Source organism: Anas acuta, chromosome 4 (genome assembly GCF_963932015.1).
Source record: "Anas acuta chromosome 4, bAnaAcu1.1, whole genome shotgun sequence".
In the NCBI taxonomy this organism is placed as follows: Eukaryota; Metazoa; Chordata; class Aves; order Anseriformes; family Anatidae; genus Anas; species Anas acuta.
In genome coordinates, this window is record NC_088982.1 from 34,217,008 (window position 1) to 34,238,121 (window position 21,114).

At 41.2% G+C, this 21,114-nt stretch overlaps 1 long non-coding RNA gene across 2 annotated transcripts in view; it reads right to left on the reverse strand.

The window, feature by feature from the left end:
• Positions 1–21,114, reverse strand: part of LOC137855950 (uncharacterized) — a 157,348-nt gene that overhangs the window by 122,869 nt on the left and 13,365 nt on the right. The window lies entirely within an intron of this gene.

Below are 21,114 nucleotides of genomic sequence, written 5' to 3' on the forward strand. Positions count from 1 at the left end.
ACCAATGAGCTCCTTGTTTATTTCTTGTGTTAGCTGGTGTCATTGCTAATTGTGTTAATTAGTTCAAACCTGTCCTGCTCTCTTTTGATGTGACAAAATATAATGTGAAATGGTATTGTGAAACAGAATGCACAATAATCCTCAACAGTCGATTCAAGGCTATGCATTAACATCAGAAAGCAACTAGTTGCTTGACCTCAGATAATTAGTAGGGTCATAGTTAACCTACTGTAAAGAAGGGGAACCATGTCAGTTGGAGAGAAACTTCCCGATCAGACTGCAGCAGATACATGGCATATAAGCCCTTGATAATTCAGCAGGATGCACACTGACAAAAGAAGAAAAAAAGGAAAAAAAAAAAAAAGGTACTGAAGAATCCAGAGAAGGAGCTTAAGTAGTCGTCTTGGTGAAGGAAAGTATAGGAAAGGGGGAGGCTGAGTAGTCAAAAGGGCAGAGGGAGGGATAGTATTTTTTCTGTCAACATCATTGTAAAGAAAAGAAAATGTCAGTGAGATTGATAGGAGGAAGATGAGAAAGAGAAAAATGTCTGGTTCTGTTAAACACTGAACAGTGAACTGTGCCGCAAAGCTCAGCTACACAGCAGAGATACTATAATGGGTATGAAAGGCTGGACTGTTCGTTTGGATGAGAAGATGACAAATTGCTAACAACATGAGACTTGCTCTTGTTCAATTGCATTTTAATAACATTTAAGTGTTCAGTGCAACTGGCAAGAAGCACAGAACAGAAATTACCTTAAAAAAATCATCTGCCTCAGTATCTGTGACTGCTGAGCAGGGAGAACACAATAGCAGGGTAAGAGATCAGGGTGCCCTTACTGTTTTTAAGCACAGTGCTGTGAATGCCCAGATGCACAAGGATGTGGTTAAGGCAACAGGCTGACTGATTTCAGTACCTATTTTTGTCAGAGATTCTGGACAAAAGCTACTGAGGTTGCCCGGAAACAAAGGGAGTAATGGCAATCCAGCACCATGCAGGAACCAGACATGCGCTAGCCTCTGGTCCAGTTTCAAAATGAAGCTAAAGAGCTTTCTTTCTTTCCTCCCCTGCCCCCCCCCATTGATTGAGGTCCAGATCATGTCTCTATGTTTTCAGAGACAGGAATTCTTTAGTAATTGGTCATAAAAATAACCAGAATAACAATTAAGGTGCAAAAGCTGTCCCCATCTTCCTTGACACAACCATCTTCCCTCTCTTGTTCTCTCTCTGAACACATACATAAGAGGTGTGATGGCATTCTGGCTTTCATTCAATATAAAGAGTTAGTCTTTTCCTAGTGTTTTGGATGCACAAGTTGCTGAAGAGGAGGGAAAAAAGATTGTGGGACCATCTATAGTAATCCAGCTTTGATTTTTGAAGTGGCATTCTCACTTTCATATGTGCCAAGAGGCACACAGCAGGAGATCACATCTGTTGATGCGCTGTCCTGCAAAACACTTTTTCTGGTGCAATAGCCCAGATACTCTGGAATTTAACTCTGCTGCAGTCCCAGTCAGAGAACACTCCACATCCTTGTTGGCATGCCAAATGTGAACAGCATGTTAACTTTTGGAGACTTTATTGAGAAAGGAAATTCCATGCCTGCCAGAAAGACTTGGAGATGCTACACATGAGGGCTGCACTCTGTTGCTCCACTCTGGCAATGAATGAACACGACTAGGCCAGCACCATTTTTGTACAATATCCACATCAAAATTAAAGGTTCAGTACATGGCATACAAATACTCATTCAAGTCTGCTAGGACTTCAACTGCATGGAGTGAATACTACTGCAATATTTAGCTCTTCATGCTGAAAATAGTCTATTGTGTCACCTGTGAGAACAGTTCATACTATATTTACAATATTCACACACTGAAGGCTTCCCAAAATCTGGAAAACTATGGAGATAATAACATATATCAAATATCAAGTACCAGCCAACAAAATGCCTAAACTCTCCCTTCAGCACTGTACCGAGCCTTACACTCTAGACAGAGAGCATCCAGCCTGAGATGAGAGGCAGGAGGTTTGAGTAAGATTTATGGTTCTCTTCCCAAAGACATTCAGGCCCCACAGACAGCTCTGTGTTTGAAAGGGGTAACAGATTTCCCAGCAATGCAATAGATTTCATCAGCAGGTCTGGGGCTAGGGCAAAAGAGCCAATACCTGTCCTGCCTTACACCTCCAACAGCCCTGACGAAGCCAGTAAGATTACACAGTGTGTAAATCAGGGCAGAACGTGACCCCAGAGTACTCTTTCATCTTCCTTAATAAAAAATGTGAAGATATAAGGTCACATCCATGGAGCATATGCCATATGCCAGTGTTTTCTCTGAAGGAATATTCCACGCTCAAGTCCTGATCCTCAAATACAAAGGCAGAGGAGAGCTGTCCACTTATAGGTGACTGCCAGCCTACCAAGGGCAAGTGCAAAACCCCAGCACTTTAAGCCACACTGGGTTTGTGGCATTCCCCGAAGGCTGCCTCATCAATGGGGACAAAATGTAAGCATAATGATTCAAGTTCTGAGGGAATTTTGCTCTGATATTCCTTCACTTTTTATTTTTATTTTATTTTTATATACTGCTGGCATAATTCACTGTGAAATACTGTTTCCATTACTGCACGCACCCCATGGCAGCCTTTCTTGGAAGGTTCCCTCCGTGCTGCAGAGTAACATGGTACTAATGGGATTACTCATAGGGTAGAGCTAAGAGTTTACATAAATCTTTGCAAGACTGGGGCGTTAATTAACAGCTCCCATACCCAAACCCAAATAATGAAATATAATAGCATACACATTTCCCCAAAGTTTTCTGGATTCCTTGTGGTCAGAGCACTAGTGACACAGGAAGGGCTCTGCAGGAGCCCAGGCTCCATTTACTGCCACTATTGTGTAAAGCTCAGGTACAATAAGCACAATACTGAGTGGTATCGAATGTGTAGATCCAAAAATCTGACAGAATGCATTTAGAAAGTAGTTTTCTCTAAATAACTCTTCTCTGAAAAATACTAAAGGTGTTTGCAAGTGTTCCCTGTCAAAGTCCTCTATCGAGATTTTAATTCAGAGGAGCATGCTGAGGTGAAACAAAACATGATGGTAATTATTATTAAACAAACAAACAAACAAAACCCCCAACAACTTAGAAGCTTGTTTCAGCTTGGAAATGAAAAAATGTCCAGTTTCCGTTCCAGGTTTCCTTCCTCCTCACACCCTGCTCTCTCTGTTACAAGGCAAAGGGAAGGAAGCATGCAGGGACATATTTTTCATCCTCTTTTATTGTTCTTTTTCTCTGACATGTATAAACTTTACTGAACTGGAATTCATTTTCAATAGAGTATTTTTTTAAACATGCTTTTGAACATTTCTGCTGTGTTACAGTCTGTAGAATGTTGCTCTGTCTTATCATTTTAAAGCAAACTGCTCTCCCTCTCCCTTAATGTTATCTTTGATGTTATTTCTGAGGAAAGTAACTTAAGAGAACTTTGCACTGGGCAGATAAGAGAAGCAAGCTGTAGCACTTGCAAGGTTTTAACAATTATGAATAGTTTCATTCTGTGATTAGCCTATTCCTCCCACATCCTCCCTCTTTTCAGTACTGGACCAAGAGATGCCTTTGAAACTCTGGAGATTTATGAATTCAGTTAGAAATGCCAACTCTTACAACTTGCACACCAGCATTAGACAAAACTGAGGAAGCATTCACATTGCCTAATGCAATATGGAAATCAATTATAACCAGACACAACACATGCCAGCAACTGCAAAATATGTTATGAGAGAAAGGAAAACTGTAGAGACAAATTATGTAAATAAACTATACAGGAGATATGTAAATGACTAAAAACATGTTATTTGTGGACTCCTAGCAAATTCCCCGGGGAATCGTTAACTGTGTGTAAAATAAAGAAGATTATTTCCAGGTTCTTTTCCCTATTGTATCACTATTCCCATTGTCTCATTAATTAACATGCTTCTCACACTTTCATCTTTTTTCTTCAAATTGTCTCCAGCTAAGAACAAATTAAAACTACATTATAAACTAAATTTTATGTCATTTGCAATCAATGGGAAGTGAAAAAGAGAAAGTCAATGGAATACCTTTACATGCACTAAAAATAAATTTTAATGACCATATATTTTCAGGTGAGCATTGTCATCATTTTGAGTTTGGTGCCTCTTCTGAAAGGACGCCTGGAGTTAAATCAGCCTCTGCCAGGGTTGAGTGAAACCCTGGAAAACCAAAACACCCCTTCTATACCCACAAGTGTAACAAGCAGTAAACCTCCCTGGTGGAGCAGGAGAACTGGAGCCCGTACTCGGTGGGTGTGTGCAAGCACTGAGCTGGGCAACTGGATAAATTTCCCCTCTGCTGGGAATCAAAGCCCAGCCCTCAGAGTAGGCATTTTTCAGCAGAGACCAGGCAGGTATCACTGGGACTGATGGCAAAGCAGCAATGAATTAAACCATGAGCCCACAGCAAGACGGAGGGATGGAGAACATGGGCACCAGGGATGCAATCCTGCCCAGCTAAAGGAGGCTCGGGGCACTGAGCAGAGCCTTATCCGCCTTCCAGAGACAAACCTCCTGAAGGGTCATGACTGCACAGAGGAAGCACCCAAGCAGCAAACTCTCCCATTTAAACCCAGCAACAAAGAAAAAAACAACACCCTCACTAGACTCTGGCTGTGCATGATTTTTGAAAGGTGAAGTGCAAATGTCATGAGAAATGACATTTCAGAGCTGTAAGATGTGGTGCAGTTCCTTCAGTGGTGCTTATTGACTCGCCATTTACGGTCACGTAGCTTCTTGCTTGCCAGCACCGAATCAATGAGATCTGAAATACTGTATGTGCATAAGGGTTAATCCCAAAGTTTTTTTTTTTGTTTTGTTTTTTTTTTTTTTTTTTTTAAAAAAAAGGGAAACATCCAATATCCCCATGCTATTTATCTTTCAAGAGGTATCCTGTGCAAGGTCAATGCTCAAACTGTACAGTCCTTCCTTGAAGATGCAAGAAAGTATTGGCAGGTACTTCCTATTAGGCTTTATATTAAATCTCCAAGTTTTTCCTTAACTAATAAACTCTTGAAAGTTGCTCTCTGACAGAAAAAAAAGAAAAAAAAGAAAACAACATATTCCCTCATCGATGGTATGACTCTAGTATAGCTTTAGAAGCACTGTAGCTTTTCATGAAATACCATCAAAATGACTACTGCCCTGTGACTTAATAGATTCGCCTGACAGTGGGGCCCACTTTGTTCCTATTGTGTTCTCATGATCCAGAGTATCTGGGTGCAGACTGAAGTCTTTCTGACTGGGCTGCAAATGCCTCTCAGAGCAATTTCGAGCTGAAATTATCCAGACATTTATCCAGACATTCTCAGGACTGTATCAGCCAAATGGCTATCTCCCAATGTAGAACTGAAAGACTGATACTGAACAGATTATGTTTGGGAGAGTCAAAAGGATATAGAGCGTATTCTTCTGTAAAATTGGAATGTAATTATGACTTCTGGGGCATGGTAAAAATAAATTATAGCATTTGTCAAATGTTTTGAAAAATACTATTTTGTATCCAATCCAATGGGCGTGCAATATTTCAGTAAACACAACAGTGCAATTTCATAATGCCACAGCAGATAGGAGAGTACGAATTGCCATGCCAGAACAAAGAGTCAGTCTATCTTCATCTTCAGCCCCTTTGCACCGTGAATATGTATAACTCTGTAATGTGTATTTTACAGCAGAGCACCTTCCATATCCTTAGCAAAAGTTGATGAAATGAATCATATAAAATAACTAGACCACCCGAATGCTTTTTCTCTCTCTTGAGATTTTTTTTTTTTAGTGTGTGTGAGCAGGGTGTGACTTATCCATAGCTCTGTGCTGCAACTACTTTGGGTAAGAAGGCTGGGTTGATTTTATTTATATTTTAAATGCAAGCATGGTGGGCTGAAGATAAAGAAACAGGGAGTCTCAGCAACCACGATAAGAGACTGTTCCCTTGTGGACTGAACAAACATGTGCCTTTTCCAGGACCACTATGGGTGAGCAGAAGCACAGGATAGCAGGGATCAGCTTGTAGGTTTCACATCTGAAGTTCCCAGGAAATGCAGGAACTTTCCTCCCTGGTGTTTCTTTGCTGTGTTGGGGATTTGGCAATGTTTAAGCTTAGGATAAACACTAAGAAGAAACTGATATGATCCATCAGTGCTTATAATCTTCCCTTTCTGATACCTTCTGTTAACATCAAGAGACAAAGATGAGCAGGAACAGGTCTGAAGCAGGACTGAGTCTAACATCCCTCTCCTGTGTCCCCCAGTGGACAAGATATAACCAAGTCAGAAAAAAAAGTCAAGCTAAGGTGTTTTTAAACAGAGTAGAGACATTCCTAGCTTGTGAAGAAAGAATTAAATTCTCCTCAGAATACGAAAAAGCAACATTTTTCAGCAAGGATAGCTGGAAAAGGAACAAAACTGCACAGCTTGCACAGCCAGCACTGCCTGACTGGTGTTCCCTCTCCCCCCACAATGAGCCTGTACCCACTGCTCCGCTCCTTGCTTCCCTCCTGCTAGAGAATAACAAGCCTCAAGGACACAGGTGTGCAGTGTTATTAAAAATAGACACCGTCTTTCAAAGCAGCCCCTAAAAGTCTTATCACAGAAATGATCCTCCACCTGGGTTAGCCCATGCATTAAATATTCTGGTTTTCAGAAATGAAACCAGGCTTTTAGAAATACAGCTGTCCCCTGTCTAAGCTAACACGGCCTCTGTTCTTAGAGGAAGGGATGTCTTCTTCCTTCCTTCCTTCCCAAAATAAAAGCACCACGGACAACTTAAAATACAAAAATGTAAACACAGCTTTTGTTAACTTATATAAAGGAAAGTAAATACATCAAGACCAATAGATGAAATTCATCTATCTGATATAATGCTTTGATGACACCCCTTGGTTGCTCAGACAAGAGTCATATACCAGTGTATTTCACGTCTCACAGAAAAATAGCAAAATAAGACCAGAGATTTATGTTTAATCACTAAGGAACAACATTTAGAAAGCTGAAGCCTGGAAATGAGTCTTCCACTGAACTTCAGAAGGACCCAAGTTGGAGGATTGCACAAAGAAACCAGAAAGTGATGGAAAGTGAAGGGGAAATGAGCAGAATTAGATATAAGGAGTGGCAAATGATGGGGAGGAAGGTTGGCATTTCCCCCAGGAAAATTACTTAGAAATATTAATATCTAAGAAAAACAGTAAAGGAAGAAGACAAATAGATAGAATTGCATAACTGAGGTATAAGATATCGTATAGCTGCGTTTGCAGCTGGTGGAGATTATGTGTAACATACAACCTGTTGCCAATCCCTTTGATGAAGCCAGTGCTCCCTTTAAGCTACACTTACAAATAAATGAGGTGGTGACCGGTTACCATTAATCTTCTGAAAATCACAAATGAAGGCCAACAGTTTTCTACCAGCCTCCTCATGAAAATACAGTGGAGGTTAAGATCAAAACCCCCATAGTCTGAGTAGGAATGCCTGATTTTGACAAAATCTGTCTGGAGTGGCAGGAAATGAAGGACAAACCCAGGATTTAAGCAGGTGCCTCGCTGTGCCTGGCATAGGCAGCACACCTAGGACTCGGTGTAAACTTCCCCCAGCCCTTGAGGACATGGTCCCTTCCCCAGAACCTCTTCCTCTCTCCTCTTTCCCCTTCTCACCAACAATGAGAGAAGCTCCAAAAGGCCAAGCAGAACCCTTAAAGTGACCGAAAAACCAAGGTTCTTATCACCAACAAACTCTTCTTGGCTGACTTACAGTTTCTCTCTTTGCCTTTCCCATTTGTTTCCCCACTTCTGGGACTGCTCTTCCCCGTTAGGCTGGGTTAAGCCTCTCTCCAGATGACATGGAGTATGATATTTAATACGGAAAAAAACAACACAGCAGCATAGAGACATGAGAGCTTGAGGTCGCTCTCATTCACACAGATGCAGAGTCTCATGAGAGACTCGTGGGTGCTGTCTGAAAGAGGTGAGGGACAGCAGGCAGGTTTTCTGCTCTTGTTTGGCTGCCACGGCGCATGGGAAACAGGAATTTGTGCATTCCTGGAGAGCAAGCAAGCAAGCAAGCTGTTGTGAAGAAACACCAAACTCATCAGCCAATTTTTCCCCCCACATTGGGACAGCTTACTAGACTTTGAAGTTTCACTAGCCAAGGAGTATTAGTGTGCTGTGACAGCTGGCAACACATTCCAGTGGGTAAGTGATGGACTGGCTCTGTAGAGAGTAAAATAAATTATGAAGTGGGTGAAATTTCAGCCCTCTGAATAACAGTCAAATGATTTCATTGGAATGGCTGTGTCTGGCAACGTATTCAAACACATACAGCTGGGCAGAGCACACAAACACTCCTATATAAAACAGCCTCATGCATGGGAAGAGAGGGAGTTGCTCTCACGTGAGTCCAAGGCAGAAGACAGAGAGAGGGGCTCTTCAAAATATGTTTGCAAGAAAGCCAGCCACTTATGGTACTATATACATGCAAATATTGGAGCCAGCGATGAACACCTTATGTATGTTACCTTATGCTCAAAAATATCTTCACAGTTACTCAAATGTTCTGCTTAGCCTAGGGGATGTCATCTACTGGCTGCACTGTCAAAGTACCAGCATTTACAAAAGACTGAATTTTTACCGCAGTGAGCACAATTTAATGGATATTTTTCACCCGGAAAGATGAATACGCAATGTAAATCAGAGCACATGCCTGAGAGTTTTCTGACAAGCAAAATGAAGTCATGTGCCTTCAAAAAGTCCCATTTGGAATTAAATAGGATTGATAACACCAGCCCCTCAGGTCCCTTTCAAACTCTCAGACACATGCCTCCTGAAACGCCCAGTCTGTGACTCTCAGTACCGAGTGAATAATACGGAGCTAATTACCTTGATTTGTACCTGAGACTAGGAGGAGGCTGGTGGTGGGCATGGAGAGGGAAGAGAAGAGCAGATTTTCAGGTCAGAAGCCCTTTTCTGTTTGTGTCCATGAAGTTGTATATTCTGAATGTACCATCAACAAATGGTGAGCAGCCTGCTAATATTTGTTGTTGTACAGGATCTTATTTTCTCCTTTCATCAAATATAGCCAACATAATTTGTTTTGAACAGGAAACAACTGTGGAGCTTAGTTTTCCAGAATTCATAAATGTTTTTCAGTCAGTGGATGAGACCTGTAGAAGTGCACAACACTCTTACGAACAGATTTCATTGGAGGTGCATTCACTTTCATCTCTTGGCTACTCCCATTTGAATAGCTGACCAGAAGTAGCTAAAATCCATAAAGGTCCAAACATTGAATGAATGTGTATTCACTGATACAGGAAACACATGTACAAGGAATTTCTGCAAGTTTTACATTTGGCCTAAGGCACTAAGGTCTTCAGCAATCCCCATTGGAGCAAAATTGTCTCCATATTTCTAGTGACCACATGGGCTGTGTGTGCTGGGCTGACCCTGCTGCAGAGCAGCTGGCTCCTTGTCCTCGCCCCCTGCACTGGGACGACACTGAACTCCTGCAGCTTTGTAGCTTGTGGGTCAGCTGGCTGAGAAAGAAAACTGCCCTGGGAAAAATGGCTGCAGAGTTTCTAGCTGCTCACATTCATTTTGTGGTGGCTTTACTCATGGTTAGCTACAGCTAATGGATATATTGACTTTAAAAAAAAAAAAAAAAAAAAAAAAAAAAAAAAAGCTTCTATTGTTTTATTGCTCTGTTGCAAGTTCCATCAGGAACTTAACCATCAGGGATAAACCATTCTTGGCTAATGTGACGTTGCCCCATTTTGTCTCTTCATCGTGCACTAGTATGATGACTTTTGTCTTATTCCAGTCTGATTCCTTTCTCTGACATAAGGTAATTACAAAGTCTTCTTTGAGGAATACCTGTCTGTAAATACATGTACATGATTTTGTTTTGGATTCATATCTCTGATGCTTCTGATACTGAATCCCTATTAAATTCGAAGCCAAACTAAATCACAATAGATTTTATGTTAGCCCATTAAACAACTCAAAGTATATGTGCTTCTGCAAAATCCTAGAGGATTAACAACATAAAATCTCTTTTGTGATATAAAATTTCCAAGTTTCAAGAGTTTCAAGTCTGGAAAAATGTTTTGATTACTTTTAAATGGTCTGCAATGAGGAAAGGTTAGCAAATAAGAAAACAATCTTGAGATTAAAAAGTATATGAACATTTTAACCTCTTGTTTCCAAAGGTGCTTATTTAACTTTTTCCACTTTTGAAAATGAACAGATCTCGTTCACGGTTAAACAAGAGGACTGAAGAGCCCAGAATAGCTAAAATATTTCAAGCTGACTTGCAATGAAACAATGGTTGGGGTCGAGTTTTTTGTTTATTTTGTTTCGTTTTTAGTTCAACCTACGTTCATTTTCTTTCCAAAAATTTCAGCTATCAAATTCATAATTATTCTTCCGTGATCTCTGCCCCCATTTTTTTTTTTTTAATAGAATCATTTATGCTGCCAATTTCCTTTGCTATACAGCGTGTTTCAGTTTCTCCTCTGCCCTCTTGCTGTTAGACCTCTTGAATACCTCTCCAGCTAGGAAGTCCTAAGATCATGAACTTGCATGAATGCTTTGATAGTAGTCAGGAGCACTGAGAGCAGCACTTCTGTTTATTTAAACAGAACATGTAATTATTATCTTTGGGATTGTTGCAAGAAGAAAAAAAAGCGTTAAGATACTATTGGACCCCATCCCAGCTCTGCTGGAATTCTCCATGGTTTTTCAGGGTTTAAAATTACCAAGATGTTAATTTTCACTGAGAACAGTCAGCTCTAGATAAGGAGGTATATCTGTACGCTATGCTTTAAGACAGTAAATTACTAGAAACATTCTGAGGGGCATTTGCTGACATTCAGACTTGTGAAATAACAATGGGTCTGTCACATTTGTTTCACTCTCCATCAGCTCTCTTCTGTAACATGCCTCTCAATTAAGCTCTATTCACGACTGTGTTATTTTTAGCCTGGTTTCCAAAGGGGAAACAGTGCTTGAGACCACACTGTCTGTCTCCTTATCACTGTCCCCATAAAAAACAGTACTGGCCAGTCGCAACTGAACTTGACAGTGGGGTAAAAGTTTCCAGGATGTGAGGTAGTGGCGAGTCTTCTGAGAGCAGGTGGCTGCTGGAGAAGCTCAGCTGCTGCCTGGTTACTGGGGCTGGCCAGCACCTCAGTACAGCTGGCATGTGCTCTGGTCACAGAACCAATTGCCCCGACGCTAAAAATTGCTCACAGGCATGGGGAAGGGATGGGACATCCATACATCAGGCCTTGTTGCTTCCGCTGCCCTAGCTGAGACCTGTCTGGGTGGAGGGAGGAGAGCTCCTGGATCCAAGCTCAGGCTGGTCCCAACCTGGCTGTTTTCTCCTGGGCTTCCCTCTCTAGAATTTCTCTACATTTTTAAAAATCTAAGCAGAAACATGAACTTTCCTGCCATTATTACCACTTTGCACGTCTTCAGCTTTCCATCTCACCTCATATTGCCACATGTTACATATTTTACAATTTGTCATTGTCACAAACAGACTTCACTCTGATAAGTGCATGTGAAATGCTCAGTTTTAACCCCAATTCCTGTGTTTGCCACTTGGTCCAGCTTCAGTCATTCCATCTTTATCAGGAAAAATTATAAACGTGCATCCTAATCCTAATCCACTGCTGGTGCTTCATTAGGCAAAACATAATGACAGAGAGAAAGAAGATTGAATTTATACCAGCTGCCTCCTGCTACACTCACAGAGGGTAAAAACCTGCCAGCAGAAAAGTCAGTGTCTTGACTAGCTGGGCAGAAATCAAGCCAACAAGGTAACTAACCCCAGGTGTGGCTCCTGGTGGGAGTCAGGAGGCATCCATCCCCTCCATCCTTGCATATAGCTCAGGAGACTGCTCCACAGTGCTGCCATGGTTGGAAATATTAAAACATTTCAATAGCAGCTCCCCTCCCCATCTTGTTTCTCCTCTCAGAAGAAAAAATTGGTGTTTGACAGCCTTATTCTTTTCATACTTTGCCATTTCAAAGCAAGAAGCTTGGTTTGGCTGGCCCAAACTAGGACAATCTCTCAGCAAGCAGGAACTGCCAGGTTTAGGTGCCTAGAGGAGAACACCGCCCATGGAGCAGTGGGGAGAACACCAGTGGGGTGTGAAGTTCAAATCCACCCCACCTGAAATCAAGCTTCCCAGTCCCACCCAGCATGAGAAGTAGCATCTGCATGAAAAACTATTCTTGGTGCCTGTAGTTTAAACATTACAGGGCTTGACAGAACATCTGTTTTGGCCAAAATGAACAAACCTGGGAGCCTGTGTTCTTTGGGGATGGTTTTATTTGTCTATCTATTTATTTATTTCTTCTTCACCCTTAGTTCTCACCTCAACAGAAGAAGGATCCTGCAGAATACTGTGGGGTGAGAGATGCCCGCTCTATTGTGGCTCTTTGCTATTTGTATTACAGCATATTTTGGCTACCATAACAAAGTGTGATCAAGTACCGAAAATGTTAATTTCAGTGACCCCTTTGCAAAACATAGGGTTATTTTCCCAGATACTGATCTTCTGAGCTGAAAATGTCCATGCTTGATCTCTATCTGGAGTTACACTCTTGGAAGCAAAAGCAAAGTGCTTTCAGATGTTTGAAATAAATAAATAGAATGATTTCTAAAGTTATTTAATATTTTTAATAATATATAGTTGCAAGTATTTTCCTAAGCCACAAAAAGAGAAAAGAAAAAAAAAAAAGAATTACGTTTGACCACTGGTTTGGGCAATGCTTTCATGGAGATCTACTACTTTTGTTGGACCTGAAATAAAACAAGAATCTGCCAGGTGAAATACACATCTCCTGGATTCACATGAAGTACATCTTTACAAAATACACATGAGTATATAGTGGGTGGTAGCACGGACACAAGTACACAAAAGACAGAGCATATAGAAATCAAAAGGAGAATCTGGCACCACAGCTGTGAGTTTCTCATGTCTTTTATCCTTGAGACGAGGTGAATTGGTGGGGCAATGGAGGAAATAAATCTATTAAACTTGGGTGAAACTAGTGCAAACTGGGAAGATTCAGATTAAATAAAAGTGAAAAGGTCTGGCATGTATCCTAGTAATTACCAAACCAAACAGGAATATTAACTCTCTGCATTATGAGAAGTAAAGCATGTACACAAAAAATAGATGCTGAAAATTTTGGAATGAGTTTCTCAGGCTTGAGTTCATATTCCCTTTTAAGTTGAGCGAAGAGAAGAGAAGAGATGCCACTTGGTTTAGCTACTGAGCTAAACTTAGAAATACCCTGTACACAAGCTCACTACCACACCCCAGATGACCATTAGCTATCACACAGTGCACTGTGTCATCTGTTCTCTGTATTTCATATCGCTTTAACAGAGGCATACTGGTTAACAGAAGCACATTATTTTTGGAGGTAGGGGTGGAGTGAGGAAGAGAACAAAAGAAGGAAACCCGAGTCCCAAGAACAAGGATAGTGCACTAAAAAAGAAAAAAAAAAAAGTCACTTTTAATAAGAGATGCTGCAATATGCTTGAAAGCAGTGATTACCCTTAAAAATCTTTCCTCTGTATCTGGAATTTTCACTGGGAAATGAGTACTGAAATTACTAAATTCCTTTGAAAATCCCCATGTAAAATCTGTTCCCAGTGTGCTGGATCTTGCACTTGTGCTCATTAAAAGTGCGAAGATGTGAAAAACTTTTGGTCTTTTATTTTATGGGCTTGTGCCAGAAAGCCTTTCTAAAGTATTAATAGGGTGACTTTTCCCTGATTCCTTCTCTCCAGAGTTAAAAAATATCCACATTAATTCTGTTTATAGCATTGTTCACTGAATGCAGGAGAGGATATGCAAAACCACCAGCAGTGAACTCCTTTCCACATGGAGTACACCCCTCTCTGTGAAAATCACTGCCACAGGACAGGAGGCCAGCTTGGTGTTACGGGGGACAATTCGGTGTTTCCCGTGAATAGTGGCTCCAGGAGGCCCTGCTCAGCTGCTGGCCTGGAGCAGGAAAGGATCACAGTCACAGAAAAAACCTTAAGCATTTTGCAGTCCTTGGGGAAAGCATCTGCTGGTGCACTGCCCCATATCCATGCCTGCACAGATGGATTTGCCTCAGTCCTGCCTGGTGGCAATGCTTAGCTCCTAAGTCACGCTTTTCCTGATAAAGTGGAAAAGCCTGAGAGGATTTTTTCTCATGGTGGAGGTGGGGTGCAACCTGATTGCTGTCACGGGGTAAGTTGTTATTCTCATTAAATCATCTTCTCTACAACATTATGCAGCATTTGTGGACTGTTGCAAATGTTTATCTGAGAAATGCTCAAATGATTATAAGCAACCATATTGTCCTAAGGCCATTCAGGAAGCCAACATCCTCCCTCTCCTCCTGCCCCTCTCATCAGCTTCCTGCTTTCCTTGTGCTCTTCCTAATACACTTGGCTGACTTCAGCGAAGTGCTGCCCTGGGGCTGCAAGCTGCTCAGAGGCTCGTGTTGCAGAGATTACCCAAGAAATAAGAAGTTCTTCCTGGAGCTTTCCACTAGCCCCTTGGGTACAGCATCCTTCCTGAACACAGCCAAACTCCTCCTTCACTTGGGATCATAAACATTTGTCTTGCTCAGCCCTGATGGGATAGCTGTGCTCCCAGGAATGCCAGCAAAGCAATTTGTTCCATAGGAACCTTTTTTGCTACACCCCAAATTGTGTCTCTTTGTTTCCCTCAGAGTACAGGGAAGATGAGGGGTGAGCAGGCATTTACCTGAGGGCATCACAGCAGTGGGGAAAGTGACATAAGCCCTTCATGATTTGCCACCACCTGCCTTTCCAACCTTGCACTGTGAGTCTTCTCCACACTGAAGAGACAAGAGGAAGATTGGGGCAATATTGATAGGTGATGGTTCCCTGGGACGTTTCCGCAGGAAAGCAAACCCAACTAGGCACAACAAAGAATAGGGCATTACAGAAAAGCTGCAGAGGGCAGTTGTCCCTCTGAGGCCTAGTGCCTGTCCCATGCAGTAATAAGGAGCCAACTGGTGGCAGAAGCAAGAGGCAGTGGGCTCTATGGCAGGAATGACAGGGTGATGCAAGGAGTCTGGACCTGTGTCTGGCCTTGGAGCGACACCTCACAGGCATTTGGAAGCCCACCAACATTTCTGCTGTGCCAGGGGCATGCCTCTGGGGACGGGATGAGGAGGAGCCAAGCCCCAACCTGGCAGCGAATTCACCTTGTTATACTGACCAAGCTGCAAGCAATTGTATTGCTTAAACAAATACCCTGACAGAACTGAGAAGACAAGAGCAGCTGTAGGCACGTTGAGTGCCTGCACCAGTGGGAGCAGCTCCAGAGAGCAAACAGGAGAGACGAGAGCCGCTGGCATGCGAAGGGCTTGCTAGGAATGGGCCTACGGACATGAAACCGCAGCGAGAGGGAGCGCGCAGCCAGGCGAGGGGAGGGGGGAATTCCCACGGAGCACTTGAAGATGTTACAAAACGTTCATTAAATTAGGTTTGCAGTGATTGTCAGCACTTGAATTATAAGGACCAAATGCAATTGGAAAACTACCTTTGCTTTCATCTGCGATGGTAACTGCACATCAAACGTTTTAATCTTCTCCAGTGACTAAATATGTGGAAATCTGTAGGTCTATTTATATAAAAACTTCCAAAGGATATGTTATCTCTGTGATTTCTTCCCCCACTCTTTCCCCAAGGGATTTTTCTTTCATGTCTTCTTGCACCATCTACATTTATTTACCAGTGAATATCACTTCAAATGAATTTTGTAGCAGGGATGTTTATAGAAATAGTACATTTTCAATGACTTGTGGAGAATACTTATAAAAAGTGAATGTTGTAAAACACAAGTGTGTTTACATTAGAAAACCAACAACAGACTGGTTAACAACCAGTTGAGGCGTGGATCAAAATAAGAGGCCTGCTCACCCACTCCAAACCAGCCTACAGCCTTGAAATTCTCTTCACTAGTTTTACTACTTTTGTATCAAATCTGTTTCCAAGTAAGCCTTAGACCAAGAATTTTTCACTGAAACTATCTGAGGATCACTTGAATAATAATTTGAATAATCATTTGAAAAGACATTATTCTGGACTGCATGGAATAAAGCAAACCTTTTCCAATAAGCAATTTGGCAATAAATTATTCAGTCACCTCTAATCAAAAGTGCATAGCCTGAAGGAGAGTAAAGAAAAATATCTCAGAGCAACAATTAATCTGTTATATTAATGAAAGGAACGATGTGTGACAAGTGTACAAAATGAACTTTCCCGGAAACCCTGGTACATTCTTGTTCCGCTTTGGAGAGCAATGATTTAGATATTAATTTCTTTGACAGGGAGCATTTTCTTCCAGGTCATCCGGTTGTTTGGTGGTTTGTAAGAGGAATGAAGTGACAAAAGAAGGGACCACCTGGTTGCTCCCTGCCATAAATGAAGTTTAATGTAGCTAATGAATCCTACATCCCTTTCAGCCTTATGGAAGCCCTCTACCGTCTGGCCATCGGTTAAACTATGTAGCTGGCACCCAGAGTTTAGATAACTCGTTATACTATGTCAATGAAACAGAGAAAAGGGCAGCAGCAAAGGGTTTTAAAATTTCAACAACAGACAGCATTCATGACCTTCTCGTGGCCTTGCCCTCATGCCTCAATGAGGAGACGAAACCTTTGTAACCCTTACAAGTGCACGTGTAGCTCTGCAGCACCTCCTCCCCTTCCTTCCTCCTAAGTGAGGCTGTTCAGCACACCAGCGGTCTATTCACAAACGGCTGCAGGATGACAGAGGCTCTGCTTTTCAGGATGTGTTATTTCACCAAGCTTTTAAACAACGAGCAAATAGATGTCTTTCATAGCCCCTCTATGGCTCTGCCCACCCTGATTTTGATTTAAGGAAGTAAAATAAAGAGAGAAAGAAGCCACTGCACTTCTTGATTTCTTCTCTGACGCACCTCAGAAGGAAACAAGTCATCAGGTTTCACTAGATCCTCAGAGTCCTCTCCACTTCTTTTAATGATGATGTAGCCTTCTGGTAACCAGACGTATTTTCTTACTATGCTCTATTTTGAAAGCACAATCAACTAGGACCTAATTCTGCAGTCCATATAAAAGACAGCTGAAAGAGGGACCAATTATACCTCTGAAGAATATCTACAGTATCAAGAATCAGTTTCACTTGAAATACACGTGTTTCCACATACTTAGAGAAAAAAAAATAAAATCAAGCAGAACCATTCTACTTCCACCTGTAAGAACTCTGACATCTGAATTGAGGCAAATTGAAATGCTCACTGTAAAGGAAAAGTTGCCATGAACAGGAATTAATTTCAACAGCTCCTGGGTAAATTGGAAATAAAATCTTTACGGTGAGAGGAAGAAAAATAGTTTAAAACATACTGAGATGCAGGAAGCATACTAGACACCAAAATGGGAGCATTTCCAGTTTGGGATAGATAAATAGTATGGATTCACTCAACAGAGGAACCCTGACCATATTAATACCAGCATTTACCAGGCAGAGCATGTAGATGGACATAGTTGATATATTTCCAAGATGAGTAACACCCTCCTCCCTTTCTGTCCACCATAATATTTGGGAAGCTAACTTCTGTTCCTCGTCTTGACTTAATTCCCCTCAGGCCAAGATGAAATCAAAGTTCAATCAGGGAAGAGACAGCAAGCAGAACAAAGAGGGACATGCTGGAAAATGTGGTCTCTGGTAATCTGAACATCCGAGGCAGAAATAAAACACAAATCCAAATTAACACGAAGGCATGGATTGTTTGTGCTTTCATTCAAAAAACTGGAAAATGATCAACACATACTTCTCTATAATTTATCAAGATGGAGGTTCTACTGAGACACTGAAGGAAGCTTTAAGTGTCTCAGATGCATCAGGGATGTTTAACTAAACAAGCCACTAGGCAGGCTACAGATAAATCAACACGGTGTTGTTGGTAAGCATCAGGACAAGTCTCAGCTATACTGAAGCAGTGACTTTCAGAGCACACTAAACCCTTCAATAAACCTTTTTTTTTTTTTTTTTTCAGGAAAAAAAAGCAGTATTATTTCAACTTTTTAATCACACACCACTGGAAGAGCAGCATTTAATCTCTTAGCAAGCACAGAATCCATTCCTGGGAGGCTTAACAAAGCTTTTCAGTCCTCCCATATCCTTGCAAATTTTCAGCCCATCCAGCCATCATCCCGTTTAAAGCAGAGAGCTTCTTTTAATTATGCACTGACAAGAAGGAAGCTGCTACCCAGAGGTCAAGCTGTAAAACAGTTCTGATAGGAAACAACATTAAGTACACTAAAGCAGCTTCATCCTCTGGCTGTTTGGGGGAGACACTGCTACCACCAGCAGTACTTCAAACACTCCAAAAGCAACACACCAGGAGAAACAAATCCCAGCATCCAGCCAAATACCAGATGAAAATCCCCCTTCCAGGGCACTGTAAATTCTAAAGAGCAGAGAGGGCTTGATAATGTCTAGGAGGATTGGATGAAGTGGTAGTGTCACTGATGCACACCCCTGCTGTCATACTAGTACACTACTTCAAACTAAAGTAGGCACTGACCTGAATAAAAGAAAAAAAAAATCCTCAGGATCCATCATATTCCTTTTTCCAAGCCTAAAACAAACAGTCGTGCAATGTTCCAGCACAAGTTTCTAAAATGAATAATTGCATTCTTCAGAGCTTTGCCTTATAATTATGGACACCTTCAGAGAAATCAGATATCCTTGTAGGTTTGGATTAAACTACTTGCAGAATGTTTACACAGAGTACAGATATCTCCTTATGTTGTTAAATCTAAATAACAGCAGACATTGTTCACATAAAAAGAAGAAAAAAACCTACTCTCTTTGAGGACAATTTCTGTGGTGATCTTAAAGAGTTCCAAAAAATCAATAGAAACAGAGATATTTAAAAGAGTAGAATAAGAAGTGAAAAGAGCATTCCAGAAAGTATGCCTGTTTCACTGGCACAGTACATGCAAATGAGAACAGTGCATCCTTGTTTCTTCGAGGCAAAAAAAAAAAACACCCTTCGTGCTAGATGAAAGGAGTTGTTAAATTATAGCTATAGGTTTTTAACAAGAGTTCATGAGGTTTCCTTCCTTAAGCTCTGTTTAGATAAAGCACTTTAAAACAGAAATTCACCCTTTCTCAAGTTCAAATGGGATCGTAGTTTCCTGTCATTCTAAACTTCTCTGTACCTCCCTCAAATCACCACTGCCTGTTCTCAGCAGCAATGGTTCCCAGACCCTAACAACCCAACCAGCACCTCTCACACAAGGTGGGATGGTGGGGACACTTCACATATTTGAGACTTGGCTTTTCTATGGATGGGAAAGCAGGTAGAGATAAGCATTTTAGAAAATGAGAGGGAACAATGCCCATGCAAAGCCTTCTGTATAATGTGTTAGTCCTCCTTACTTTTGTTGATGTACCCATATGGATGAAAACCAAGTCTATCTTCCAGAAATTAATTGCCATGAAAGGTGAATTTCCACTGTCCAGGGCCAGGAAAGGAACCTGTGGCAGTGTCAACAAGCTCTCTTGCCATGCCTTCATGAGAAGAGATGTAGAAGATTGTACATTCACCTTTCCATCCCTCCTCACTTTTAAGCAGTAATTTCCCCTCATCCATCAAGTGAGAGAGCAGTAGAGCACCAAGGTCCACAGCATTAAGGAATAAAAGGTGGGGGGATGAGGTTTATTAGAAAGCTGCTCACATTTCATTCAAGTAATCCTGTCTGCTTCCAAGCAGATTTCAGAAAAATATCTGTGTTCTGCTGAATAGCTTTAATGGGATTACCTTTAAGGCTTCTCTAATAAATGGTGTTATTAAGTTGTCTGGCTCATACTGAGACTTATACATATCCACTGGCACTCCCCCCTTTTCCAGGTTTTGTTACAAATTGGAATTAGTGTCTATCTGGTGTTGGGTTTCGTGTTTTAAAGAGGACTGGGTTAAAGGAAATCTTCTAGGTAAAGCCCTTTTTAAAATTTTGCCTATGTTAAAAAATTTCTTTCAGCCTACAGAACACGTCCTAAAAGGGATTAGATGCTGTTCAGTACAAATCTGCCAGGAAGTCTAAATCAAGATTTCACAGATCAAACACTGGTACAAATGATTGTAAAGAGCTAAGATTTTGCAGGAAAATAAAATTATCTCAGATTTCTGAAGGCAGTCTGAAAGTCCAGTAGAAACTAAAAAGAGCAGGCAGGGTTTGAAATGACATAATGTAATTCTTTCAGCCACTTAAGGTGAGTCATTTAAAAAAATATTTATATTTAATTCTTTTTTTTATAGTGAATACTCTTAGAGGGCTGGGCTGGACTGGAATGTTTTGAGCTTGATGAAAAGTCTCTGTAAATGAGAAAAAAAAGACATTACATTCAAGAAGGTCTTGATTAGATGCCCTCAAAATCAAAAATAAATACATACTTGTGGTATCCTAATACTGAAACAAACACAAATGAAGAATTGTTAAAACGCTGTAAAGGTTCACCTGCATTAAGGCAGTCCATGGAAACGACACAAAACCCTAGAGCTACTGTATCCAGATAAGGTTTTATTGAAGGAAATTCCCTACAGCATTACATTTAAAGGGCTTATCCTCTTGTGGGATGTTCTGCAGTATAAATGGGGATCATAAGGAAGGCTACGGCTGTGTCAGTGGTGCCAACATCTTTGACATACATCTCATTTACCCATGGCTGGAGGAAAATGGGCCCTGACTCTAGCATGACAACTGCCAACAAATTTTAGGGCAAGACAATTCATTTTTCCTTTTATGGCTTGATCCTCCTCCTCTGTTGGCAGGAGAAGCTTTTGTTGACTCTAAGAGGTGTCTATCTCAAATTGTTTTACGTGGCATTGTTGAAAGATGCAGAACTGTTGACTGCTTCAAAAGCTCTTTTTATGTTAGTTTGGATAGCTAGGCTTATAGGAGAAGATGCTTTCTAAATAGTTCCATTCAGTTAACATGTTGGTATGTAGAA